A 23187-nucleotide genomic window follows, 5' to 3' on the forward strand; every position below is an offset into this window, starting at 1 on the left:
TCAGACATTATAAGAAAAAGACATCCGATTTCAGGTTGATGTAGGGTTAATTGTCATTCCTAGCCATAAAAAGACATAAATGGCCACATTTATGACTTTCATAAATTCCGAAAGTGGCCAACACAAAACAAGCGTTTTTATGATCTTCTTCTTCTTCAACCACACAATGCCATACAAATTGGTCGAAAGCTCTACAACTTATTATTATATGTATTAGCATTAATAATAACTTATGGTTTAGCATTTATGATCTATAAAATGGTTGTCTAGATATCTTAGACAGCAGGAAACAAGAAGGGTGGTTGCTAGTTTAAAATATTTCAAAAATTTTTTACGAAAAATTTAGTGTGGCAATTAGGATAAGTTTTCGTAAGAACTATTTGTCAACATTATTTATGAGGAAGACTAATAGAACTAATTATAGATTTATTTTGAATTCAAATAAAAAAATTTATGAAACTTACCTTTTGTTTTAGAAATTAAATTTGTAACTGCAATGAGAATAAACAAATCATTTAAAATTTATTTTATTTGTTATTATTATTTTGTACAAAAACTTTAACCTCCAAATTCCTACTGTCAAAAACTCCCAGCTAAATATTTAATTCAAGCCAAAAATATCGTTTAGGAAAAAAGTTTAAACAAAAAAACAACCAGACAAAATTTATACAACTCATTTGAATGTAAATTTGAAATTCCTCCAAACCCAACTACCTGCCAAATATGCTCCAGGCTCTACATAAACGTCAAACTCTTTAATGCTTTGCACTAAAAATACCATGGTTTTTGGCCTGAACTCTGTCTAAAAGTCTCTGAAGTTTTACAATTATGCCGACAATGTTGTCAACGCGGCACCCCAAAACACACAATTGTAGCCAGAGTTGCCACGTTGAGCAGATAATACAAGTAAGTTTTTAAAGAAATGAGAATCTAAAGAATGAATTAATTTCCTTACGTTCTCATAGCTTCTGCAGATACCGTTATTTGCAACCTAAACATATTTTCCAAACAGAGGGACAATAACTTGACTTCTATTAGATCTAAAATTGAGTTTAGGTTCATGAGGGACAACACAAGTGGGACACCTGTTCTAGCCAAAGCAATATTATCCGGAATCGAAGTTCAGAAGCGCAAAAGGCCATATCTTTACTTCTATTAGAACTAAAAATGAGAGCTATAAATTTAATTTTTTTTTGTCGAAAAGATTTTGGCTTGTGGCAACTCTGCTTTCCTCAAAGACTTGCTTCATCGCTCCAACTATCCCAGCTTCCTGCTCTGGTCATTGTTTAACTTATGTTTAACTTTTTTTTTTGGCATACAATAAGCGCCTTGCACCAAAGCCAGGGAGTCCCAACCATCAACACCCCCTTTGGTCTCTTCGCCTTCATTAAAAGCCATGGTTGCTTCTCCTTGCCTAGTGGCGGAAAAGTTTGAACAATTTTTGTTAAAAACATTGTTTAAACTTAAACACACCAGCATTTTGCTGGAGATGTTGACTTATACCACATGAATGAACCAAAAAACAAAAACGACCAAGAAAAAATTGTATTAAATGTAGCAAATTCCTTATATGGACTAACAATGGGTTTGGGTTAAATGGCTGTTTGCTTTTGCTGCCTGCCACACGACAGACGGACGCATAATTTAATGTGATTTAAATTGGATGCCAAAGTAGATTTCAAGTCAGAAGCGAGACCGCACCAGCCTCACCACACAAAGCAGAGTGTGGAGGCTAACAAACAAAAATTCAGGTAAAGACCATAAGATTTATGCTAATATCCCAGGCAAAATATACAAAAATGGAAAAATCTGCATTCCTGGGATTTAGGAAGAGAGGTTAGAAAAAAACACTCTAAATCGTTTTTCTTCTTTATCAAAGACTTTTTTAAGTTAAAATTATAAGAAATAAAAAAATTGGATAAAAATTCATCATTTTGTAATAAGTTAAAAAAATAAAAAAAGTTTTAAAAATTCGAAAGAAATCGATTTAAATTAAAGATCCTTTAAATTAAAAAATCCATAAAAACTAAAAAAGTCCATCAAAATTAAAAAAATCGATTAAAACATAGAATGAACGGATTTAATCGATATATATATTTTTTTAATTTTTTTGATTTTTTAACTTCAGTTAAAAATATAGAAATAGAAATATATATCGATTAAATCCGTTTTTTAAATTTTTATCGATTTTTAATTCTTTTATTTTCGATTATTAACTTAATCGAATATTTATAGAAAATTTAATCATTTGCATCCTACTTTTTTTAAATATAAGAAATATTCAATAAAAAGTTGGATTAAATCGAAAATCGATTACAATTTTAATTGTAATCGATTTTAACAATTATTCTATTGGGTTGCCCAAAAAGTAATTGCGGATTTTTCATATAGTCGGCGTTGACAAATTTTTTCACAGCTTGTGACTCTGTAATTGCATTCTTTCTTCTGTCAGTTATCAGCTGTTACTTTTAGCTTGCTTTAGAAAAAAAGTGTAAAAAAAGTATATTTGATTAAAGTTCATTCTAAGTTTTATTAAAATTGCATTTACTTTCTTTTAAAAAATCCGCAATTACTTTTTGGGCAACCCAATATTTTAATATTTAAGTCGATTTAAGTCGATATCCACCACCGAAGGATGGGGGAGTATATTCTTTTTGTCATTCCGTTTGCAACACATCGAAATATCCATTTCCGACCCTATAAAGTATTTATATTCATGATCAGAGTAAAAATCTAAGACGATCTAGCCATGTCTGTCCGTCTGTCTGTTGAAATCACGCTTCACAGTTTTTAAAAATAGAGATATTGAGCCGAAAATCTGCCCAGATTCTTTGTTTTTCCAAAAGCAGGTTAAGATCGAAGATGGGCTATATCGGACAATATCTTGATATAGCCCCTTTATAGACCGATCCTCCGATTTAGGGTCTTAGGCAAATAAAAGCCACATTTATTATCCGATTTTGCTGAAATTTGCTCCAGTGAGTTGTATAAGGCCCTTCGACATCCTTCTTCAGTTTGGCCCAGATCGGTCCAGATTTGGATATAGCTGCCATATGGACCGATCTCTCGAATTGAGGTTTTGCGCCCATTAAAGGCGCATTCATTGTCCGATGTTGCCGAAACTTGGGACAGTAAGTTGTGTTAAGCCACTCGAAATACTTCTGCAATATGGCACAGATCGGTCCAGATTTGAATATAGCTGCCATATAGACCGATCACTCGATTTAAAGTTTGGGGGCCATAAAAGGCGCATTTATTGACCGATGTCACCGAAATTTTGACAGTGAGTTGCGTAAGGTGCTTCGTCATACTTCTGCAATATGTCACAGATCGGTCCAGATTTGAATATAGCTGCCATATAGACCGATCTCTCGATTTAAAGTTTGGGGACCATAAAAGGCCGAAATTTGGAACAGTGAGTTGTGTTAAGCCCTTGTACATACTTCTGCAATATGGCACAGATCGGGCCAGATTCGGATATAGCTGACATATAGACCGATCTCTCGATTTAAAGTCTTGGGCCCATAAGAGGTGCATTTATTGTCCGATGTTGCCAAAATTTGGGACAGTGAGTTGCGTTAGGACCTTCGACTTCATTCTTCAATTTAGCCTAGATTGGTTCAGATTTGAATATAGCTGCCATATAGACCGATCTCTCGATTAAAAGTTTTGGGGCCATAAAAGGCGCCCCAAAAAAGTTATTTTTTGGGGTGTATTTGGTAAAAGATATTTATCGGCTTTGTAAGAAATATTAAATTGAAATGAAATTTTCATAAGGATTTAATCGTTGATATATTGTAGAGTTTTTTATTTTTTACATTTTTAACTATAAGTTTTATAAGCAACTTGATTTTAGTCAAATATTCACTAAAACGACAAATTTTGCGGATAGCGTTATTTATTATTAGAGATTGCGTAATAAAAAGAAACTTTATTAGATAACAAATGTTGTTAAGTATACATCAGAATATGTAATTTAAAAAGCAATAGTTTCATTTTTTAAACAACGTGGGCTATTTTTCAAATACATGTATCATTAATTACAAATATTCTAATTTTTATTCCCTCTTTCTTTTTCTATAAATTACAAGTTCTAGAATAAAACTTATAAAGGCCATAATGTAGCCAGCCGACATTACAAGGCCGCAAATAACAAAATATTCCAAATTCAAGGGCTCCACCGACAAACTATCATTGGGTATAAAAGCAATTTTTCCAGTGCGTATACCTTCCTCAGTAAATTCATTGTAAAGGTATAGCGATAAGCCACTGGACAACATATGGATCATAAAATCTACAAATAAATCCTGAAAAGGCCAATAGGCACGCATTGGGACACCACCAATGTCACTGGTTATCACCAAGTCCTTGAGTTTTTTCATGCGAGGGCGTGACATAAACTTCTGTTGATATAAATAATAATCCAATTCAATGTCCAAGCCAAAGTAAACATACTCCGGGTTCAAATCTCGCATATTTTTAAGGATGATTTCCTCATTCGAAAGAATTGTTTGCTGTCTCACCAATGGCGAAGCTTGGGATACTTCCAAAACAAACTGCTGAAAATTTGAAGTCAATATAGTCAAATTATGTGAGACCACATCGTCGAGTGAAGAGATCTCCTGGCGATAAATCTTGGTCAATAAAATCGAGGAGAGATAAGCCAAATAGATGTTGGATATCATGAAACCACAAAATATCAGTATGGCCTCCAAGGCATAGCGATAATTTTGGGAGATATGGGCCAAATTGGCGGAGCAACATATAAAACTCTCATAGTTGATGAAAAAATTGTTAACAAATCTAAAACGTTGAAGTTGATAGTACTCCACCGCTATTATTAGAGTTAGGGTGCTTATAAATGTGAATAAAATCAAAAGCCATGTTTGGATATTAAAGGGCTTTTGAAAATATTTATACATTTCCAAAGGTCTATCAAACGGTACTATTAAACCGGAATATGCTATAAAATCGGGTCCTGTTGTCTCAATGTCTGAACCAAATAGTACAACATCAGCACAGATATCAGCTCGCTGTTCGCCAATATATTCCATGCACTTGAGAACTGAGTAATGGGACATATTGGGCATAAAGACATATTCCAAAGTGGCATTAAATTTGGAGACAAATATTTTGACAGCATGGCCAAAGAGCCCACTTAGTTTCACATTTCCCTTCTCATCAAAATCGGCGCTAACACGAGGCGGATTGTTGCCCACGGTAACTTTCAGATGGTGGCCTTGAAGATTGGCATTACGTTTATGTCTATGTTGAAGATACTCTGAAAGTGAAATGGCCTTTACAGACATTTGTGGTAAGGGTTCCATGGTTAGATATTGTTGGTGCTGATTCATGAGCAAGACATGCCAAAAACCTTGATGCCAACACCACTCAAAAAACCATTGCCATTTATCCAGTGCTGGCGTAGATGATTCCGTTGTCACGAAAAGAACATCCTTTTGGTGTAACTTAAGCAATGAAGGCTTAACTATCTGCTCCAAATATGATTCTTCCATGTCAACATCTATGGGTATTAAGCTTAGAACTCGTGCGCCAATTGATCCCCTAAGATCGGAAGCTACTTCATTGGTTATTATCAACTTTGGATGATTATTTAAATTCAGTTGTTGTTGCCAAATTTCAGAACTTGTATTGGAGATGAAAACTAAAATGGTATTAACATCCAATTGCTTTTTAAATTCATCCAATATACTTTCTGACCTTAAGAGTTTGATATTCTGTAGCAAAGCGGTGAAATACAGAAGTGTGAACTTCATTTTCTGCCTGTATACTAAGCGATAGAATTAGGTTTTACATTTCAATGAGATTTAAAGAGAAAGCCATAACATTAAAAGGATTTCTTAACCCTCTAAGGACATAATTTGAGTTTAGGGTTAGCAATTGTGAATTGAAAATAATATGGCGATACTAAAGGAACAAAACATAACCTTTTTCAATAAATGTTCAGACTTCTCGCTAACAAATATCGTCCCAATAGATATATGATATTTGACATCTGTTTCTTTCTACCGAAGTCCCATAGATTCACCATTCACACCATAAGAAGTTCCATCGAAAAAAATTTTTCGCTTGTTTATCTAATCATTTGTTTCAAAGAATGTCTCTGCAGGCCTTAGTAAATGCATTGAAGTTGCTCTGGAGCCAACCGCCAGCTTATTTCAGTCAAGAAAATTGCCGTTAGATTTGTTTAGTTTGGGGATGATATGTTTGGAAACCCTAAAATCATTATGGCTGGTTGCAATAGATGAAAAGTACTTATGACGCCAAGACAATTATCAGCACGTAACTGAACAGTTTTTCATTTACTAATCCAGTAGAAGCTGTTCTTGTTTAGAACGACACAAGGGACCAAAGTTTCTGCTCTAAATAGGCATATGAATAAAAATTTCATTTCCTTGTCTAACAAGGAAAGTAATGGAAAATAAACCAATTTAAAAGCCCTTGTTAATTATTAAATTTCTGAGCGATGTGGATGTAAAAAGTATTCTTTAAAAAATCTTTGTCTTTTCTAAAAAAAATGTTTGTCTCATACAAAATTTCTATAGAAAATTATTGTTCCCAGCAAAATGTCTATAGAAAAATATTTATTCCAAATAAAAATTAAAGACTTTTGTCGCAAACAAAGATTTTATAGAAAAACGTTGTTCCAAACGAAATTTCTATAAAAAATTGTTGTCCTAAACATAATTTCTGTAGAAAATTTTTGTCCCAACCATAGAAAATTGTTGGTCTAAAAAAATTATTATAGAAAATTGTTGTAACAAACTTAATTTCTTTTGAAAATTGTTGCAATGCACAAAATTTCTGTAGAAAATTGGTGACCCAAACTAATTTTTTATAAGAAGTAGTGTTATCCCAAACTTATTTCCCAAATTCATTTGCTTTGGAAAATTGTTGTCCCGAACAAATTTTCTAAAGAAAATTGTTGTCCCAGATTTATTTTCTATAGAATTTTTTTTTCCTAAATTTATTTTCTATATAAAATTGTTGTCCCTTATTTTCTATAAGAAATTTGTTGTTCCAACCAAATTTTCCAGAGAGAATTGGTATCCCCAAAGTCATTCTAGACTGAAACCAATTTTCTGTAGAAAATTGTTGTCCCAAACTAATTTTCTATATAAAATTGTTGCCCCAAACTAAATTTCTAAAGAAAATGTTGTGCCAAACTTATTTTCTGTAGAAAAAAATTGTCCCAAACTATATTTCTTTAGAAAATTGTTATTAAAAAAAAAAATTCTATAGAAAATAGTTGTCCAAAAAAATTCTTTTCTACACTAATTTCATATAGAAAATTGTAGTTCCAATCGAATTTTTCAGAAAATATTGTTGTCACCAACTAATTTTCCACAAAAAATATTGTTGCCTAAAATAATTTTTTTATAGAAAATTGTTGCCCCAAAAAAATGTTCTTGTAGAAAATTATTGTTTAAAACTCTTTAGAAAATTTTAAACCGAAACTATTTTTCGATAAAATTTTTTGACCCAAACTAGTTTTCTTTAAAAAATTTTGAGTTTTTATAGAATTTTTGTCCCAAACTAATTTTCTATTCTAATATATAAAATTGACTAATTTTCTGTAGAAAATAGTTGTCCCAAACTAATGTTCTATAAAAAGTTGTTGTCAATTTTTCATAAAAATTTCCAGTCTCAAACTAAAATTCTAAAGAAAATTGTAGTCCCAAACCAAATTTCCATAGAAAATTTTAGTCTCAAACTAATTTTCTGTATACATTTTTGTCCCAAACTAATTTTCTATTCAAAATTGTTGTCCCAAACTAATTTTTTTATAGAAAATTGTTGTCCCAAATAATTTTTTTGCGGAAAATTGTTGTCCCAAACAACTTTTCTGTGGAAAATTGTTGTACTATAGTAATTGTCTGTAGAAATTTGTTGTCCTAAATTTATCTACTTTAGAAAGTTGCAGTCCCAAATTTATCTTCTGTGAAAATTGTTGTCTCAAATGCCCTTCCCATAGAAAATTGCCGTCCTAAACATAATATCTATGGTAAATTGTTATCCCAAACCAAACTTCCAAACAAAATTGTTGTCCCAAACAAAATTTCTATAGAAAATTTTTGCCTCATAAATTTCGATCAACTTTTTCTGTAGAAAAGAAATTTTTCTGTTTTATTTTTAAATGTTTATATGATTTTTAAATGATTTTTAAAAATTTATTTCCTTTTCCTCTTATTATAAATCACAAGCTCCAGGAAAAAACTTATAAAGGCCATTGTGTAACCTGCTGTCAACACAATACCACAAATTACAAAATACTCCAAGGTCAAGGGCTCCACCGATAAACTCTCATTGGGTATGAAGGCAATTTTACCGGTGCGTAAACCTTCCTGAGTAGATTCAGTGTAAAGATATAACGATACTCCGTTCGAAAACATATTGTCCATAAAATCTGTAAATAAATCCTGTAAGGGCCAATAGGCACGCATAGGTGCATCACCTATGTCACTGGTAATCACCAAGTCCTTGAGTTTTTTCATGCGCGGACGTGTCATAAACTTTTGTTGATACAAATAAAAGTCCAACTCATTTTCGAGTCCAAAATAAACATAGTCTGGGTTTAAAGCTCGCATGTTCTTGAGAATGAATTCCTCGTTGGCAACAATCGTTTGCTGTCTTACCAATGGTGAAGCTTGGGATATTTCCAAAATGTATTGCTGAAAATTTGAAGTCAATATGGTCAAATTATGTGAGACCACATCTTCGAGCGAAGTGATCTCCCGACGAAAGATCTTGGTCAATAAAATCGAGGATAGATAAGCCAAATAAATGTTGGATATCATGAAGCCGCAAAATATCAATATGGCCTCCAAGGCATAGCGGTAGTTTTGAGAGAGATGTGGCAAGTTGGCGCAGGCACATATAAAACTCTCGTAATTGGCAAAGAAATTATCCAAAAATCTGAAACTTCGTAGTTGATAGTACTCCACCACTATTATTAAAGCTAGGGTACAGATGAAAGTGAATAAAATCAAAAGCCATGTTTGAGTATTAAAGGGCTTTTGAAAATATTTATACATTTCCAAGGGCTTATCGAAGGGTACTACGAGGCGCGAAAACACAATAAACAAAGGTCTCGTGGTCTCAATGTCTGAACCAAATAGAATGGCATCAGCACAGATATCAGCTCGTTCTTCCCTAATATATTCCATGCAATTCAAAACCGAGTATGAGGACATATTGGGCATAAAGACATAATCCAAAGTGGCATTGAATTTGGAGATAAATATCTTCACCACATTGCCATAGAGGCCACTGAGCTCTAAATTTCCATCATCATCCAAAACTGCGCTCACACGAGGCGGATTGTTACCCACGGTAACTTGTATGGGATAGCCCTGCAGATTGTCAATGCGTCGATGTCTTTGCTTTAGATATTCAGCAAGCAAAATTGACCTTATAGACATTTCAGGTATAGGATCCATGGTAAGATATTGCTGGTCTCTATGCATAAGCAAAACATGCCAAAAACCTTGATGCCAAAACCACTCAAATAGCCATTGCCATTTATCTACTGTTGACATTAAGGAATCCTTGGTAATCAGAAGAAGATCCTTTAGATGTAATTTAAGTAATGAAGGCTTAACTATATGCTCCAAATATGATTCTTCTATGTCATCTATGGGTATAATGCTAAGCACTCGTTCTCCAATTGATGCTCTTAGACCAGAGGCCGATTCGTTGGTTATTATTAACTTTGGATGATTATTTAAATTTAGCTCTTCATGCCAAATTTCAGAACTTGTATTTGAGATAAAGACTACTATTGTATACACATCCAATTCCTTTTCAAATTCATCCAGAACATACCCTGAGTACACGATATTGATGTTGATATTCGGCAGCAGTGCAAGTAAATACAGAAGTGAAAGCTTCATTTTCTGGCAATGAACTAAGAGAATTGATAACAATTTTTATTTCTTATATTGTCAGTAATGAGAAAGAAGTAACATTGAAATGGAAACCTCTGAGGGCATGATTAACTTTAGGGTTAGCGAATAGGAAAACATTTCCAATATAGATTTGTTTTAGGGACAGGTACACAATCTTATTGGACAAAAAAGAAAATGTTATGGGGATATGTTGAATAGTTAACATGGTTACACTTTTACCGCATTCCGATGTAACAATACTCTTAGCTGTATATTATGTTCTTGTCGAAATTATCGCTACCTAAATTCAATACTCAAAATTTTGAATTTTCCTTTCCCAAAAGTCAACGGAATAGTCGGTGGAAACAAAGCCCCAAATCAACTTCAATTCCATTATTTTTATGTTTTTGTTTTGCTGACAAAGCTTGGTATGGAAACCCTACAATCCTGGTTGTTGCAACAGATTTAATGTACTTATGGTGGTTGGTAGATAATTATCTGCACGTAAGTTTTCGCTTACTTGTTCCATATGAATAATAAAGTAACCGTTACATATTTTAAACGAATCACTTGCATTAGGCCTATGAAAAACAAATGTTAATGCTTAGAAAAACAATCAAAATAGATGTAATTTTTTTTTTTATAATGATATGGAACATTATTTAAGGATAAAAATTTTCTATAGACAATTTTTTGGGACAACAATTTTCTGTAGAAAATTAGTTTGAGACAAAAATTTTCTTTACAAATTTTATTTGGGGCAAATATTTTCTATTCACATTTTTTTTTGTGTTTTTGGAACACATGGGAATGATGTTTGGGACAATAATTTTTGTAGGTTTTAAAAAGCTATTTTTAATGGAAAATTAATTTGGGACAACAATTTTCTATAGTAAATTAGTTTGGGACAACAATTTGTATAGGAAGTTGTTCTAGAAATTATTTTCATTCGTTCAAAACTTTCCTGTAGAAAAGTAAAATTTTGTAAATGTTGCCCATGAACTTTCCACTAAGAACAGGGTCAAACTTTAGAAATGTAGTTTAGGAAAACAACAGAAAAGTAGTTTAGGAAAACAACAACAAACAAAAGTAGTTAAGGAAAACAAAATATGTTTGGGACAAAAATTTTCTTTAGATTTTTTTCTTGAGACAACTACTTTCAGAAAAAAAATTTTGTTTGAGGCAAAAATTTTCTATAAAAAATTCGTTTGGGACAACAGTTTACCATAGAAAATTTGTTTGGCACAAATATTTTATTTGCAAAATTTGTTTGAAACAAAAAATTTCGATAAATTTTTTTTGTTGGACAACTACTTTTTGTAGAATATTAGGTTTGAGATAGCATTATATATAAATAATTCGTTTGGGACAACAGTTTTTTATAGAAAATATGTTTGGGACAATTACTTTCTGTAGATTTTTTTTTGAGGCTATTACTTTCGGTAGGAAATTTAGTTTGAGGCAACAATTTTCTAAAAAAATTTCGTTTGGAAAACAATTTACTATTGAAAATTTTTTTGGTACAAATATTTTCTATGGAACAATTGTTTGAGACAGCAAATTTCTATAGAATTTTTTTGGGACAACTACTTTTAGTAGAAAAAGTTGTTTTAGGTAACAATTATCTTTAAAAAATTCGTTTGCTACAACAATTTATCGTAGAAAATTTGTTTGGTACAAATATTTTCTTTGGAAATTTGTTTGAAACAACAAATTTCGATAGATTTTTTTTTTTGGATAACTACTTTTAGCAGAAAATTAGGTTGGAGATAGCAATTCTATATAAAAAATTCGTTCGAGACAAAAGTTTTTTACAGAAAATTTGTTTGGTACAAAAATTTTTTTTAAAAAATTGTTTGGGATAACAATTTGCTATAGATTTTTTTTGGGGACAAATAAAAATTTTAGAAAACTTCAATTGCTTATAATTTCTTTAACTTTTTTGGGCTTAAAATTTTTTGGGGGAATTTTGATTGAGATAACAAATTTCTAAGAATTTTTTGTTTAGACAACAATATTTTATAAATATATTTGTTTGCAAGTACAGTTTTGTTTGAATAACAGTTTTCTATAAAAAAAAAATTAGTTGTGACAACATTTTTCTATGGAAAACTAGCTTGGGACAACAATTTTCTATAGAAAATTAGTTTGGGACAAAAATTTTCTATAGAAAATTAGTTTAGGACATCAGTTGTCTATAGGAAGTTAGTATGGGACATCAATTTTCGATAGAAAATTAGTTTGGGACAACAACAAATTAGTTTCGAAAGACAATTTTCTGTACAAATTTTGGGACAATAATTTTCAATCGAAAATTTTTTGAGACAACAATTCAATAGAACTGACAAATTTTCTACAACTATGTTTTATAGAAAATTAGTTTGGCTCAGATATTTTCTATATAAAATTAGTTTTAGATAACAACCTTTTTTTTTGAAAATTAGATTGGGACAACATTTTGTTATAGAAACTTTATTTGGAACAAAAACTTTCTGTAAACAATTAGTATGGACAATAATTTTTTGCAAGAAATTTGTTTGGGACAACAATTTTCTATAGAAAAGTAGTTTGAGACAATAACATTTTTTACAAATTTTGTTTAGGACAATAATTTTTTTTCGAAAATTATTTTGACACAACATTTTTTTATGGAAATGATGTTTGGGATAATAATGTTGTTATTGTTATTGACGAGTATCATCACCTCCTCATGAAAATCTGGTCCAAACGAACGATCGCCGCGGGAACGGGGAGGCCATTGGTGATTTAAAGGCGCGCATAACTTGCCTTGTCATATCGAGCATCAGAGGCAGTCAGTATTTGTGCAAGAGCCGATGCCACCCGGCCTCTCATTGAAACTCTCCGCTCGATACCGCTGATTATCCGCGACTCCCGTTGCAGTAACTCCGTATGGAGTATTTCACTATCCGCAAACTGTGAACGCCCGGTAGCTCGCAGCTAAGCTTCTCAGCAATGAATACCACAAAAATTTAAGCCGTGCCGGATTTGGGACAACAATTGTTTTTGTTTGTGAAAACTTTTTTATATGAAAATTAGTTTTGTACAACAATTTTCTATAGAAAATTAGTTTGGGACAACAATTTCTATAGAAAAATGTTGTAAAAATTAATTTTGGATAACAGTATTCTGTAGAAAATTAGTTTGGAACAATAACTATCTATAGAAAATTTATTTGGAACTACAATTATCCATAGAAATTTTGTTAAGGACAATATTTTGTTTAGGAAATTTAGTTGAGACAATATCTTTTTATAAAAAATTAGTTTGGGACTAAAATTTTTCATAGAGTTTGGGACATTAATTTTCCAATGAAAATTTCTATAGAAAATTTGTTTGTGACAAAAATTTTCTACAAAAAATTCGTTTGGTACAACAATTTTCTATAGAAAATTAGTTTGGGACAACAATTTTCTATTGAAAATTTGTTTGGGACATGAATTTCTAAAGAATGTTGTTGGACAACAGTTTTCGATATTGAGTAAGTTTGGGACTACAACTTTCTATAGAAAATGAGTTTGGGACAACAATTTTCAATAGCAAATTAGTTTGGGGCAACAATGTTGCACAGAAAATTTGTTTGGGACAATATTTTTCTATAGAAAATTAGTTTGGGATGAGAATTTTGCATAAAAATTTAGTTTGGGACAACAATTTTGTTTAGAAAATTAGTTTGGGACAATAATTTTCCGTAGAAAATTTATTTGGGACAATAATTTTCTGAGGAAAATTTGTTTGGGACAAAACATTTTCTATCGAAAATTTGTTTGGGAAAAAAAATTTCCTAATAAAAAAAATTGTGAAAAAATTTCTGGCGAATATTCGTTTGGGACAACAATTTTCTATACAAAATTTTGGGGCAGGTTATAAAATTTTTTGAAGAAAACGAACTGTGATTGTTTTTTAGAAAAGGTCATATATTGGATTAAATAAAATTGCAAATTTCAATACGCAAATTTCTATATCAAATTTATTTTCATTTGTTTTTTTATCTTTTTTTACTATATTATATGAATTTCAAGCCAGTTGAATTTAAAATCTATAGGTTTTTTTTTGCCTTCCCAGTAGGCATTGTTTTTTTTTTTACTTTTTTATGAACAAAATTTTTCTATTTCTGTTTCTAGCACTGATCTTACGATACACCAAATTTTCTATGATGAAACACAATAATGACATTATGTAACCTCCAGCCAATATAAGACCACAAAGTATAAAATATTCCAAAGATAAAGGCACCGCCGACATACCTTCGGTGGGAAAATAGGTTATCTGGCCAGAGCGTAAACCCTCCAAAGTACTTTCCTCAAATAGATATCCCGATATGCCACTACAGAATAAATTATCCATAAAATCCGTAAAGAGATCCTGAAAAGGCCAATACGAACGCATGGGCACCTCACCCATATCGCTGGTGATGACAAAATCCGATAACTTTTTCATGCGGGGTCGTGTCATGTACTGCTGCTGATACAAATAGAAATCCATTTCAATGTCCAAAGCAAAGTAGACATATTCCGGATTCAATCGCCTTAGATTAGCATCTATCATTTCCTCGGACACTATAATCGTCTGCTGTCTTACCAAGGGCGAGGCATCGGTAAGCTCCAAAATGTATTGCTGATAGGTGGAGGTCAATATGCTCATATTGTGAGCAATTATATCGTGTATAGAACGAATCTCTTTGCGATAAATCTTGGTCAGCAAAATGGATGACAGATAGGCCAGATAGATGTTGCCTATCATGAAACCACAGAATATTAACAAAAATTCCAAGGCATAGCGATAATTCTGCGATATATGACCCAAATCGCTGGAGCCACCAATGAAACTTTCAAAGGTTCTAAAAAAATTATCCACCAGACTAAGGCGTCGATGTTCCTTATATTCCACCACAATGACTAAGGATGAAAGACAAATGAAGGTGAAACCAATTATGCCCCAAGTTAGATTGTCAAAGGGTTTGCGAAAATATTCATAATTCTCCAAGGGCTTGTCGAAAGGTACCAGCAGGTAGGAGAAGACTATGTAAATGGGCCGGGTGGTCTCAATGCCCATGCCAAAAAGCACTGCATCAGCACAGATGTCGGCCCATTGTTGCTCTATGAATTCGACGCAGCTTAACACTGAGTAATGAGACATATTCGGCATGAAGACATAATCCAGGGTGACATTAAATTGGGCAGCAAATATTTTGACAGCATTGCCATAGAATCCACCTAATTGCAGTTCGCCAGTTTCATCAAAGTCGGCATAAACCCGGGGAGGGTAATTGCCAATGGTAACCTTTATGGGTATGCCCTGAAGATTAGATACACGATGGTGCCGGCGATGAAAGTAGTGCTCTAAGGAAGTAAATTTAACCACCATTTCAGGGATACAGTCCATGGTAAGATATGGTTGTTGCTTTATACCCTTCAATAGGACATTCCAAAAGCCTTGGAGAAAGCACCACTGAAACAGCCATTGCCATTGATCTGCTGATTCTAAAGTGTCATTGGTAAGGAACAAAACATCCCTTTGGTGTAGATTTAACAAAGATGGCTTAAATATCTCCTCCAGATAGAGTTGATCCAAATTTTGCACAAATACCACACTGAGAACTCTTTCACCCAAAAACTCTCTTAAGTCAGAGGCATTTTGATTGGTTATCACCAGCTTTGCTTGACTGCTTAAATTGTATGCTTGGTGCCAAAAATCGTCTGTTTCATAGGGATTAAAAACCAATATCGTTCTTGTGTCCATTATCATTTGAAATGCCTTTAGAATATCCTCAGGCCCTTCAGCTAGCAAGAGGGGTAGTAAGACCAACGTATAAAGTAGTAGTTGCATCATGTTTTGATTGCAAACTAAAATTTTTGTGACCATATAAGCGTTTTGTGTTGGAAAAAAGTAATAATAGTTAAAAAACTAGAGTGCTTAGAGTCCCGAAGGATGCCTAGTGTTTATTGGGGTAGACTGAATACCAAACAAATAAATAATCGGGCAATATATTTTGATATATTAAAATTAATTTGTGTTTGTTTCTTGGTTTGTTTGTTTGTTCCGTGAAACTTTCACAGATTATGTAGGTTGGTCTGGAAGGAAACATAGTCTATACAATTTTTGATATCGGGAGGGGGGCGGACCCTCCCCTTTCCCCAAAAGTACTACCCAAAAATAAAAGTGGACCGATCGGTACAATATGGGACTCAAATGAAAGGTATTCAGGAGTAGAGTAAGAATTTCAAGTAACTGGCAGACCTCCCCAACTCCGAAACTCCCGAAAATAGGTTTATTGGACGATCATTACAATAGGCACTGGGGAGTAGATTACGAATATGGCCAGAGAAGGATGAATAGGACGCTCCCCCGTTACCCCAAAAACACCACCCAAAATCTAAAGCGGACCGAAAAGGACAATATGGGTATGAAATGAAAGGTATTGAAAAGTAGAATACGAATATGCTCCAAGTACCTAGGAAGTCTCCCTAACCACAAAATTCCTCCAAGCAGACAAATTGAACGATCCTATCAATATGGGGCTCAAATGAAAGGTTTTCGGAAGTATATTACGAATCTGGCACACAAAATCAGGTCGAAGTATACCAACTCCCAAAAACGCCCCAAATGGGCATATTAGCCAATCCCGAATATATGGGACTAGGTTTGTTTGTTTGTTCCGTATAAGCTCAAAAATAGCAGAACGGATTTTCTCGAAATTTTCACAGATTGCGTAAATGGGTCTAAAAGGAAACAAAGGCTTTATAATTTTTCGAAATCGAAAGGGGGGGCGCACTATCCCCGGTACCCCCAAACACACCACCCAAAAGTGAACCGATCGGAACAATGTGGGTATCAAACGAATGGTATTGGAGAGTAGAATACGAATATGGTATTATTCCTCAAACAGACATATTAGACGTTCATGTGAATATGGGACTTAAATGAAAGATTACGAATATGGCAAACAATTAAGTCCATGTAATGGGTGGTTTTCCATTAGGAGGACAAAATTTACGACCGTAACAATATGGGGCTCAAATGAAAGGTCTTTAGGTGAAAAGCACGAATCTGATATCAATATTTGGGAAAAGTGTCCATGGTGCGACCTCACCTCCATAATACCACCCAAAAAGGGCGTATTTGCTAACCATTACAATATGAGGCTCAAATAAGAGGTTTTTAGAGTAGAACACGAATCTCATATACATTTTCAAAGCCAAGTTACTGAGTGGCCGCCCCATCCCCCAAAACATCCCCGAAACCGGTCATGCTTGCCGACTATGGAAAAATGTGGCACAAATGAAAGGTATTTGGAATAGACCATGAATTTGATATCAACATTCGGGACCAACTGAAGGGGACGTCCCACCACCATAACAACCCCCCAAATAGGACGTAGTTGCTCACCAAGACATTTTGGGTCTTCAAGACAGTGGAGCTCGGTATTCATAGTTTATAGGCACCACACCCCAAAACGGACATATTTGCTGGCATTTGCAATAAGGGATTTAAATGAATGGTATTTGAGATTAGAAAACGAATTTGTTATCCAATTTTGAGGCCAATGGCAATATGGGGTTCAAATAAATGATTTATAGATATATGAGAATAGAGCACGTTTCTGATATATTTTCAGGGCTAAATGTTTGGGAGACCACCCCACTTCCTAAAACACCCCTAAATCGAGCATATTTACCGACCATGTCAATGTGGGTCTTAAATGAAAGGTATTAGGGGGTAGAGCAAGAATTAATACCCACTTTCGGGACCAATTTTCTGGGGATCTATCCCTTTCCCAAAATACCCCACAAACAGTAATTTTTTACTGACCATCGCAATATGGGGCTCAAATAAAGGTTTTTGGGAGTAGAATACGAATTTGATATCCCAAAAAATTTTTCAACCATGCCAATATGTGGCTCAAATGAAAAGTATTTGAGATTAGAAAACAAATTTGAAAATCAATTTTGGGGCCATGTGTTTGGGGAACGCCTCATCCTGTAAAGTCCCCTAAACCAATATGGGGTTTAAATAAATGGTATTTGAGAGAAGAGCACGATGCTGATGTTTTATCAGGGCCAAGTGTCAGGCATTATGAGGACATCGGGCTGAAGTAGTGTATTTTAAGAATGGAGTACACTTTACATCCAAACTTAAATTCGTAGCCCAATAAAGATCATATGGGATTCAGATAAAGGCGCTTATATTGTTAAACTGTTAGTCAAGCGATGTACTTTTTTCGTAGCATGGCATTTCATTAAAAGCTCTTTAATTGTCGAAATTAAATATTCAAAGGATAATTTTGTTCCATATAAAGTAAAAGATGGCGCAGCGGAGCGGGCCCGGTTCAGCTAGTAATAAATAAAAATAAGTTATTAAAATAAAAAAATTTGTTTTTATTTTGTCTAAAATGTTTTGTTTTACTTTTAAATTCTTAATTTTTTGCCACTTTGAATTCTCTGCATTTGTTTAAGGCGTGAAATCCTTTTTTTTTTTTTTTGATTCCAATATAGCCCTCGAAGGAACTATGACAATGAGAAACATATAAAAGAAACTTTGCAAAGCCTTTGCTTCGCTTAATTCCATAAATTGGACTGCCTTTTTTTTAATTCCCTTTTAAATGGTAAATGATTCAATCAACACTTGTGACAGTGACAGCTTTATTTAAGCATTCAAAATGCTCTTCCCTAAGAGTCTAACATGATGTAAATTAATATGTGCACAATGGGTTGGATATTTCAATATAAAGAAAAGGACATAAAAGACAGCAAAAATGCTGAACTTTAAACAAATTGCCTTACGACGTCATTTATAAAAGTTTAGCCTCTTTCCTAGGTGTTGGGTTTAAGCTATTAATAAGTATTCAGTCTGACTGAACTGTCGCTTTGTGACAAACATAACGAACTCACTGTCAGTCTGGTAACAAAACATAAAAAATGTATGTTCTTACTAGCAAATAGTTGTTGTATGTACTGAAGAAAAGCATTAAACGTTTCTATGTTTTGACACGCACACGGTGTTGTATGAATGCTGCTTATGGGACTTTTGGGTTTTATGCCATTTAACATTCATCGAAGAATCTTGTGGTTTATGTGGCAGACACTTGCCTGGATGGACAATGCTATATGCCTCTCCGCTGGGCACTATGAGCTTAAGGAGTAGCTCGAGCTCTTACCCCCTTTTCCAACGAAGAATGGCTACATTGGCGTTGAATGCATGTTATGTGTATACAACATGTGTTAAACAACATATTGTTTTCACAGTGGAGTGTAAAAGTATGCACACATTGGATGTAGGGAAAGGAAAAGGCAATATAATGAAACTTACAACGGAAGAATACGAAAACATAAAAACGCTGCAAAAGGCCAACAATTTAAAATTCTTAAACCTTGGAGGCCACCGTAGTGCAGAGGTTAGCACGTCCGCCTATGACGTTGAACGTCAAGATTCGAATACTGGCAAGACAATCAGAAAAAACTTTCAGCGGTGATTTTCTTCTCCTAATGCAGGCAACATTTGTGAGGCACTATGCAAAGTAAAAACTTTTCTCGCAAGAGGTGTTGCACTGCGGCCGATAGGACTCGGCTATAAAAAGGAGGCCCCTTATCATTGAGCTTAAAACTTGAATCGGACTGCATTCATTGATATGTGAGAAGTTTGCCACTGTTCCTTAGTGGAAAGTTCAAGGGTAAAAATTATATTTGATATTTTTACCCAATACTTTCGTACTTCAGTGTACTAATCTCACATTTGCACATGCTGTTTGTTAAAACAAAATTCTTAAGAATTGCATGATGTGTTCATACACATGTTTGGGTCAAAGGGGTTCTTGTTGTATATTACAAAATACCAAAAACAATTGAAGAAGCAAAATAGTAGAACTTTAAATCTGAATTTTTACTTTGTCAACAAATATTCAATTGATAAAACTGGAAATGGGGAAAAAAAGAGAAAACTTTCATTCCTTGAAGGCAGCTACATTTTCGGCACAAGTATTTTTCGGTGTCATAATAACAGGAATTCGCAGAAATATTTTCCAATATTTTATTTATTTAAAACAAGTAAAAGCGTGCTAAGTTCGGCCGGGCCGAATCTTGGGAATCCACCACCAAGAATTCTGCTAAAAATGTATGCAAAATTAATTTAGTTGAGGGGCATAATTTTAATCTACATACCAAACTTCTGTCAAACCAGCAAAAATTAAAGCTCTAAGAACCGAACAAGGATGATCGAAAGAATGATTTACATGGGAGGTATATCAGCTTTTTGACCGATTTGGACCGTACTTGACACAGATGTTGGAAGTCATAACAGAATATTATGTGCAAAATTTTAGCCACATCGGTCAAAAATTTCAGTATCCAGGGGCTTAACAAGTCAAATTGGGAGATCGGTTTGTATGCGAGCTATATCATGTTATAGACCGATTTGAACTGTACTAGGCATAGATTTGGGAAGTCATAACAGAACACTATGTACAAAATTTCAGCCAAATCGGAAAAAAATTGCGGCTTCCTGGGAATCAAGAATTGAAATCGGGAGATTGGTTTATATGGGAGCTATATCAGGTTATAGACCAATTTGGATCGTACTTAGCACAGTTGTTGAAAGTCATAACAGAACACTATGTTCAAAATTTCAGCCAAATCCGACAAAAAGTGCGGCTTCAAGAAGACAAATCGGGAGATCGGTTTATATGAGGGCTATATCAGGTTTTTTACCGATTTGAACTGTACTTGTACTCAGCCAAATCGGATGAAAATAGAGGTTTCCAGCGGCTTAAGAAATCAAATCGGAAGATCGGGTTATATGGGAGCTACTAGCTGGCCGGGGCCCGCTACGCTGCACCTTCTTTCACTCTCTTCTTTTATTTGAGCACTATACTGGCGCGATCAGGAAAAAAAATCCCATTAAAATTTGGATGTTAGATCTCTTCATTCTCTTGGTTTTGGCGGTGGATTGGAGTAGCCAAACCCTTTGTCGTGAAGATGGGTATATGATTCATACTCTACTACCAAAAACCACATTTGAGTTACATATTGATATATGTGTGTGGTTCAGGGGGAATTTATGAGATGAGTCGTCAATGAAAAACTTGGCCATAAAACAGATATCAGATTTGAGCCCCTTTTTGCCATAATCCACAAATATGTTGAGGGGTATGTTGGGTGGGCGAGCACCCACACACTTAGCCCTAAAAAAATCGGTATTGTGCTGTACTGTTAAATTCCTTTTGTTTGAATTGCAAGTGCAATTGGTTTAGTTGGAGCTTTATGGGGTGAGACTTCCTCCAAACACTTGGCTCAAAAATTGGATATCAAATTCGCGTTCTACTATGAAATACCTATTATTTAAGCCCCTCATTGGTGAGGATGGGGAGAGCTATTGCCCTTCTTTCACTTGAATACAATATAGTCTCGATCATCCTACATGACATCTTGGTTTTGTTATTACTGTCCCAATAGGTAAATATGTCCAGATGGCGGGTTTTGGAGGGTGGGGAGCCCCTCAGACACCAAGGAATACATTTTTGTCAGATGTTTACTCTACTTTTTAATACCTTTCATTTAATACCCATATTGCCCAAAGCGGTAAAAGTGTCCTGTTGGGTGGTGGGGAATCCCCCGACACTTAAGATGACATTTTGATGCCAAGTACGTACTCTACTCTTAAATACTTCTCATTTGATACCCATATTGCCCAAAGAGGTAAAAGTGTTCTGTTGGTTGGATTTTTTTGGGGTGGGGGACGCCCCCCACCACTAAATGTGTCATTTTAATGCCAAGTACGTATTCTACTCTTAAATACCTTTCATTTGATACCCATATTGTCCCGGTCGGTAAACATGTCCTTTCGGGTGGGTTTTGAGATGGGGCGTCCCCCCAGATTAGTTGACCCTAAAAATTTTTATATCAATTTCGTGTACCATAAGATGGCATGCAAAATTTCGCTTAAATCGGTACGTTTTCGAAATGGTGGTATGGGGGAGGGTCCTCCCCCCTTCATATATCAAAAATGTAGTACCCTATTTTCACCCCATCCTATGGTGGTGGGTATAAAAAAATTATAGGTACGAACATTATGCAAAACCTTTTTTCTAAGATGATTTTTTAAGGAAACTTTCAAAAATACTGTCACAACTTTTTTATACCCTCCAACATAAGATGGGGGTATACTAATTTCGTCATTCAGTTTGTAAATCCTTGAAATATTCGTTTAAGACCCCATGAAGTATGTATATTCCTGATCGTCATGACATTTTAAGTCGATCTAGCCATTTCCGTCCGTCTGTCTGTCGAAAGCACGCTAACTTTCGTAGGAGTAAAGCTAGCCGCTTGAAATTTTGCACAAATAATTTTTATTAGTGTAGGTCGGTTGGGATTGTAAATGGGCTATATTGGTCCATGTTTTGATATGGTTACTATATAAACCGATCTTGGAACTTGACTTCTTGAGCCACTAGAGGGGGCAATTCTTATCCGATTTGGCTGAAATTTTGAGGTGTTTTGTTATGACTTCAAACAACTGTGCTAATCGACTTATATATATCCTGATATATCTGTTAAATAAACCTATCTGGGTTCTTGACTTCTTGAACGTCTAGAGGGCGCAATACCTATCCGTTTTGGCTGAAATTTAGCATGACGTATTTTGTTATGACTTCTAACAACTGAGGCAATTATGGCTCAGATCGGCCATTTTGGCACAAATATTTTTTATTAGTAAAAGTTGGTTGGGATTCTAAATGGGCCATATCGGTCCATGTTTTGATATAGCTGCCATATAAGCCGATCTTGACTTCTTGAGCCGCCACTAGAGAATGCAATTCTTATCCGATTTGGCTAAAACTTTGCATGAGGTGTCTTGTTATGACTTCCAGCAACTGTGCTAAGTATGGTTCGAGTCGATTTATAACCTGATATAGCTCTCACATGAACCTATCTGGGTTCTTGACTTCTTGAGCCTCTAGAGGGCGCAATACCCATCCGATTTGGCTGACAGTTTGCATGACGTATGATATGATATGACTTCTAGCAACTGTACCAAATATGGCTCAGATATGCCCATGTTTTGATATAGCTGCCATATAAACCGATCAATTATTATCCGACTTGGCTGAAATTTTGTACAACGGCTTCTCCCATGACCTTCAACATACGTGTCAAATATGGTCTGAATCGGTCTATAGCCTGATACAGCTACCATATAAACCGTTCTCCCTATTTCACTTCTTGAGCCCCCAAAGGGCGAAATTCGTAGTCGAATTGGCTGAAATTTT

The 23187-nt window shown here is 34.3% G+C and overlaps 1 long non-coding RNA gene across 1 annotated transcript in view; it reads right to left on the minus strand.

Moving 5' to 3' along the window:
* Positions 1-464: 464 nt before the first annotated feature.
* Positions 465-23187, minus strand: part of LOC131997362 (uncharacterized) — a 119505-nt gene continuing 96782 nt past the window's right edge. The window contains exon 4 of the long non-coding RNA XR_009398217.1: positions 465-491. This is a non-coding gene — a long non-coding RNA (uncharacterized LOC131997362). The remainder of the gene's footprint in view (positions 492-23187) is intronic.

This window comes from Stomoxys calcitrans, chromosome 4, assembly GCF_963082655.1.
Source record: "Stomoxys calcitrans chromosome 4, idStoCalc2.1, whole genome shotgun sequence".
NCBI lineage: Eukaryota > Metazoa > Arthropoda > Insecta > Diptera > Muscidae > Stomoxys > Stomoxys calcitrans.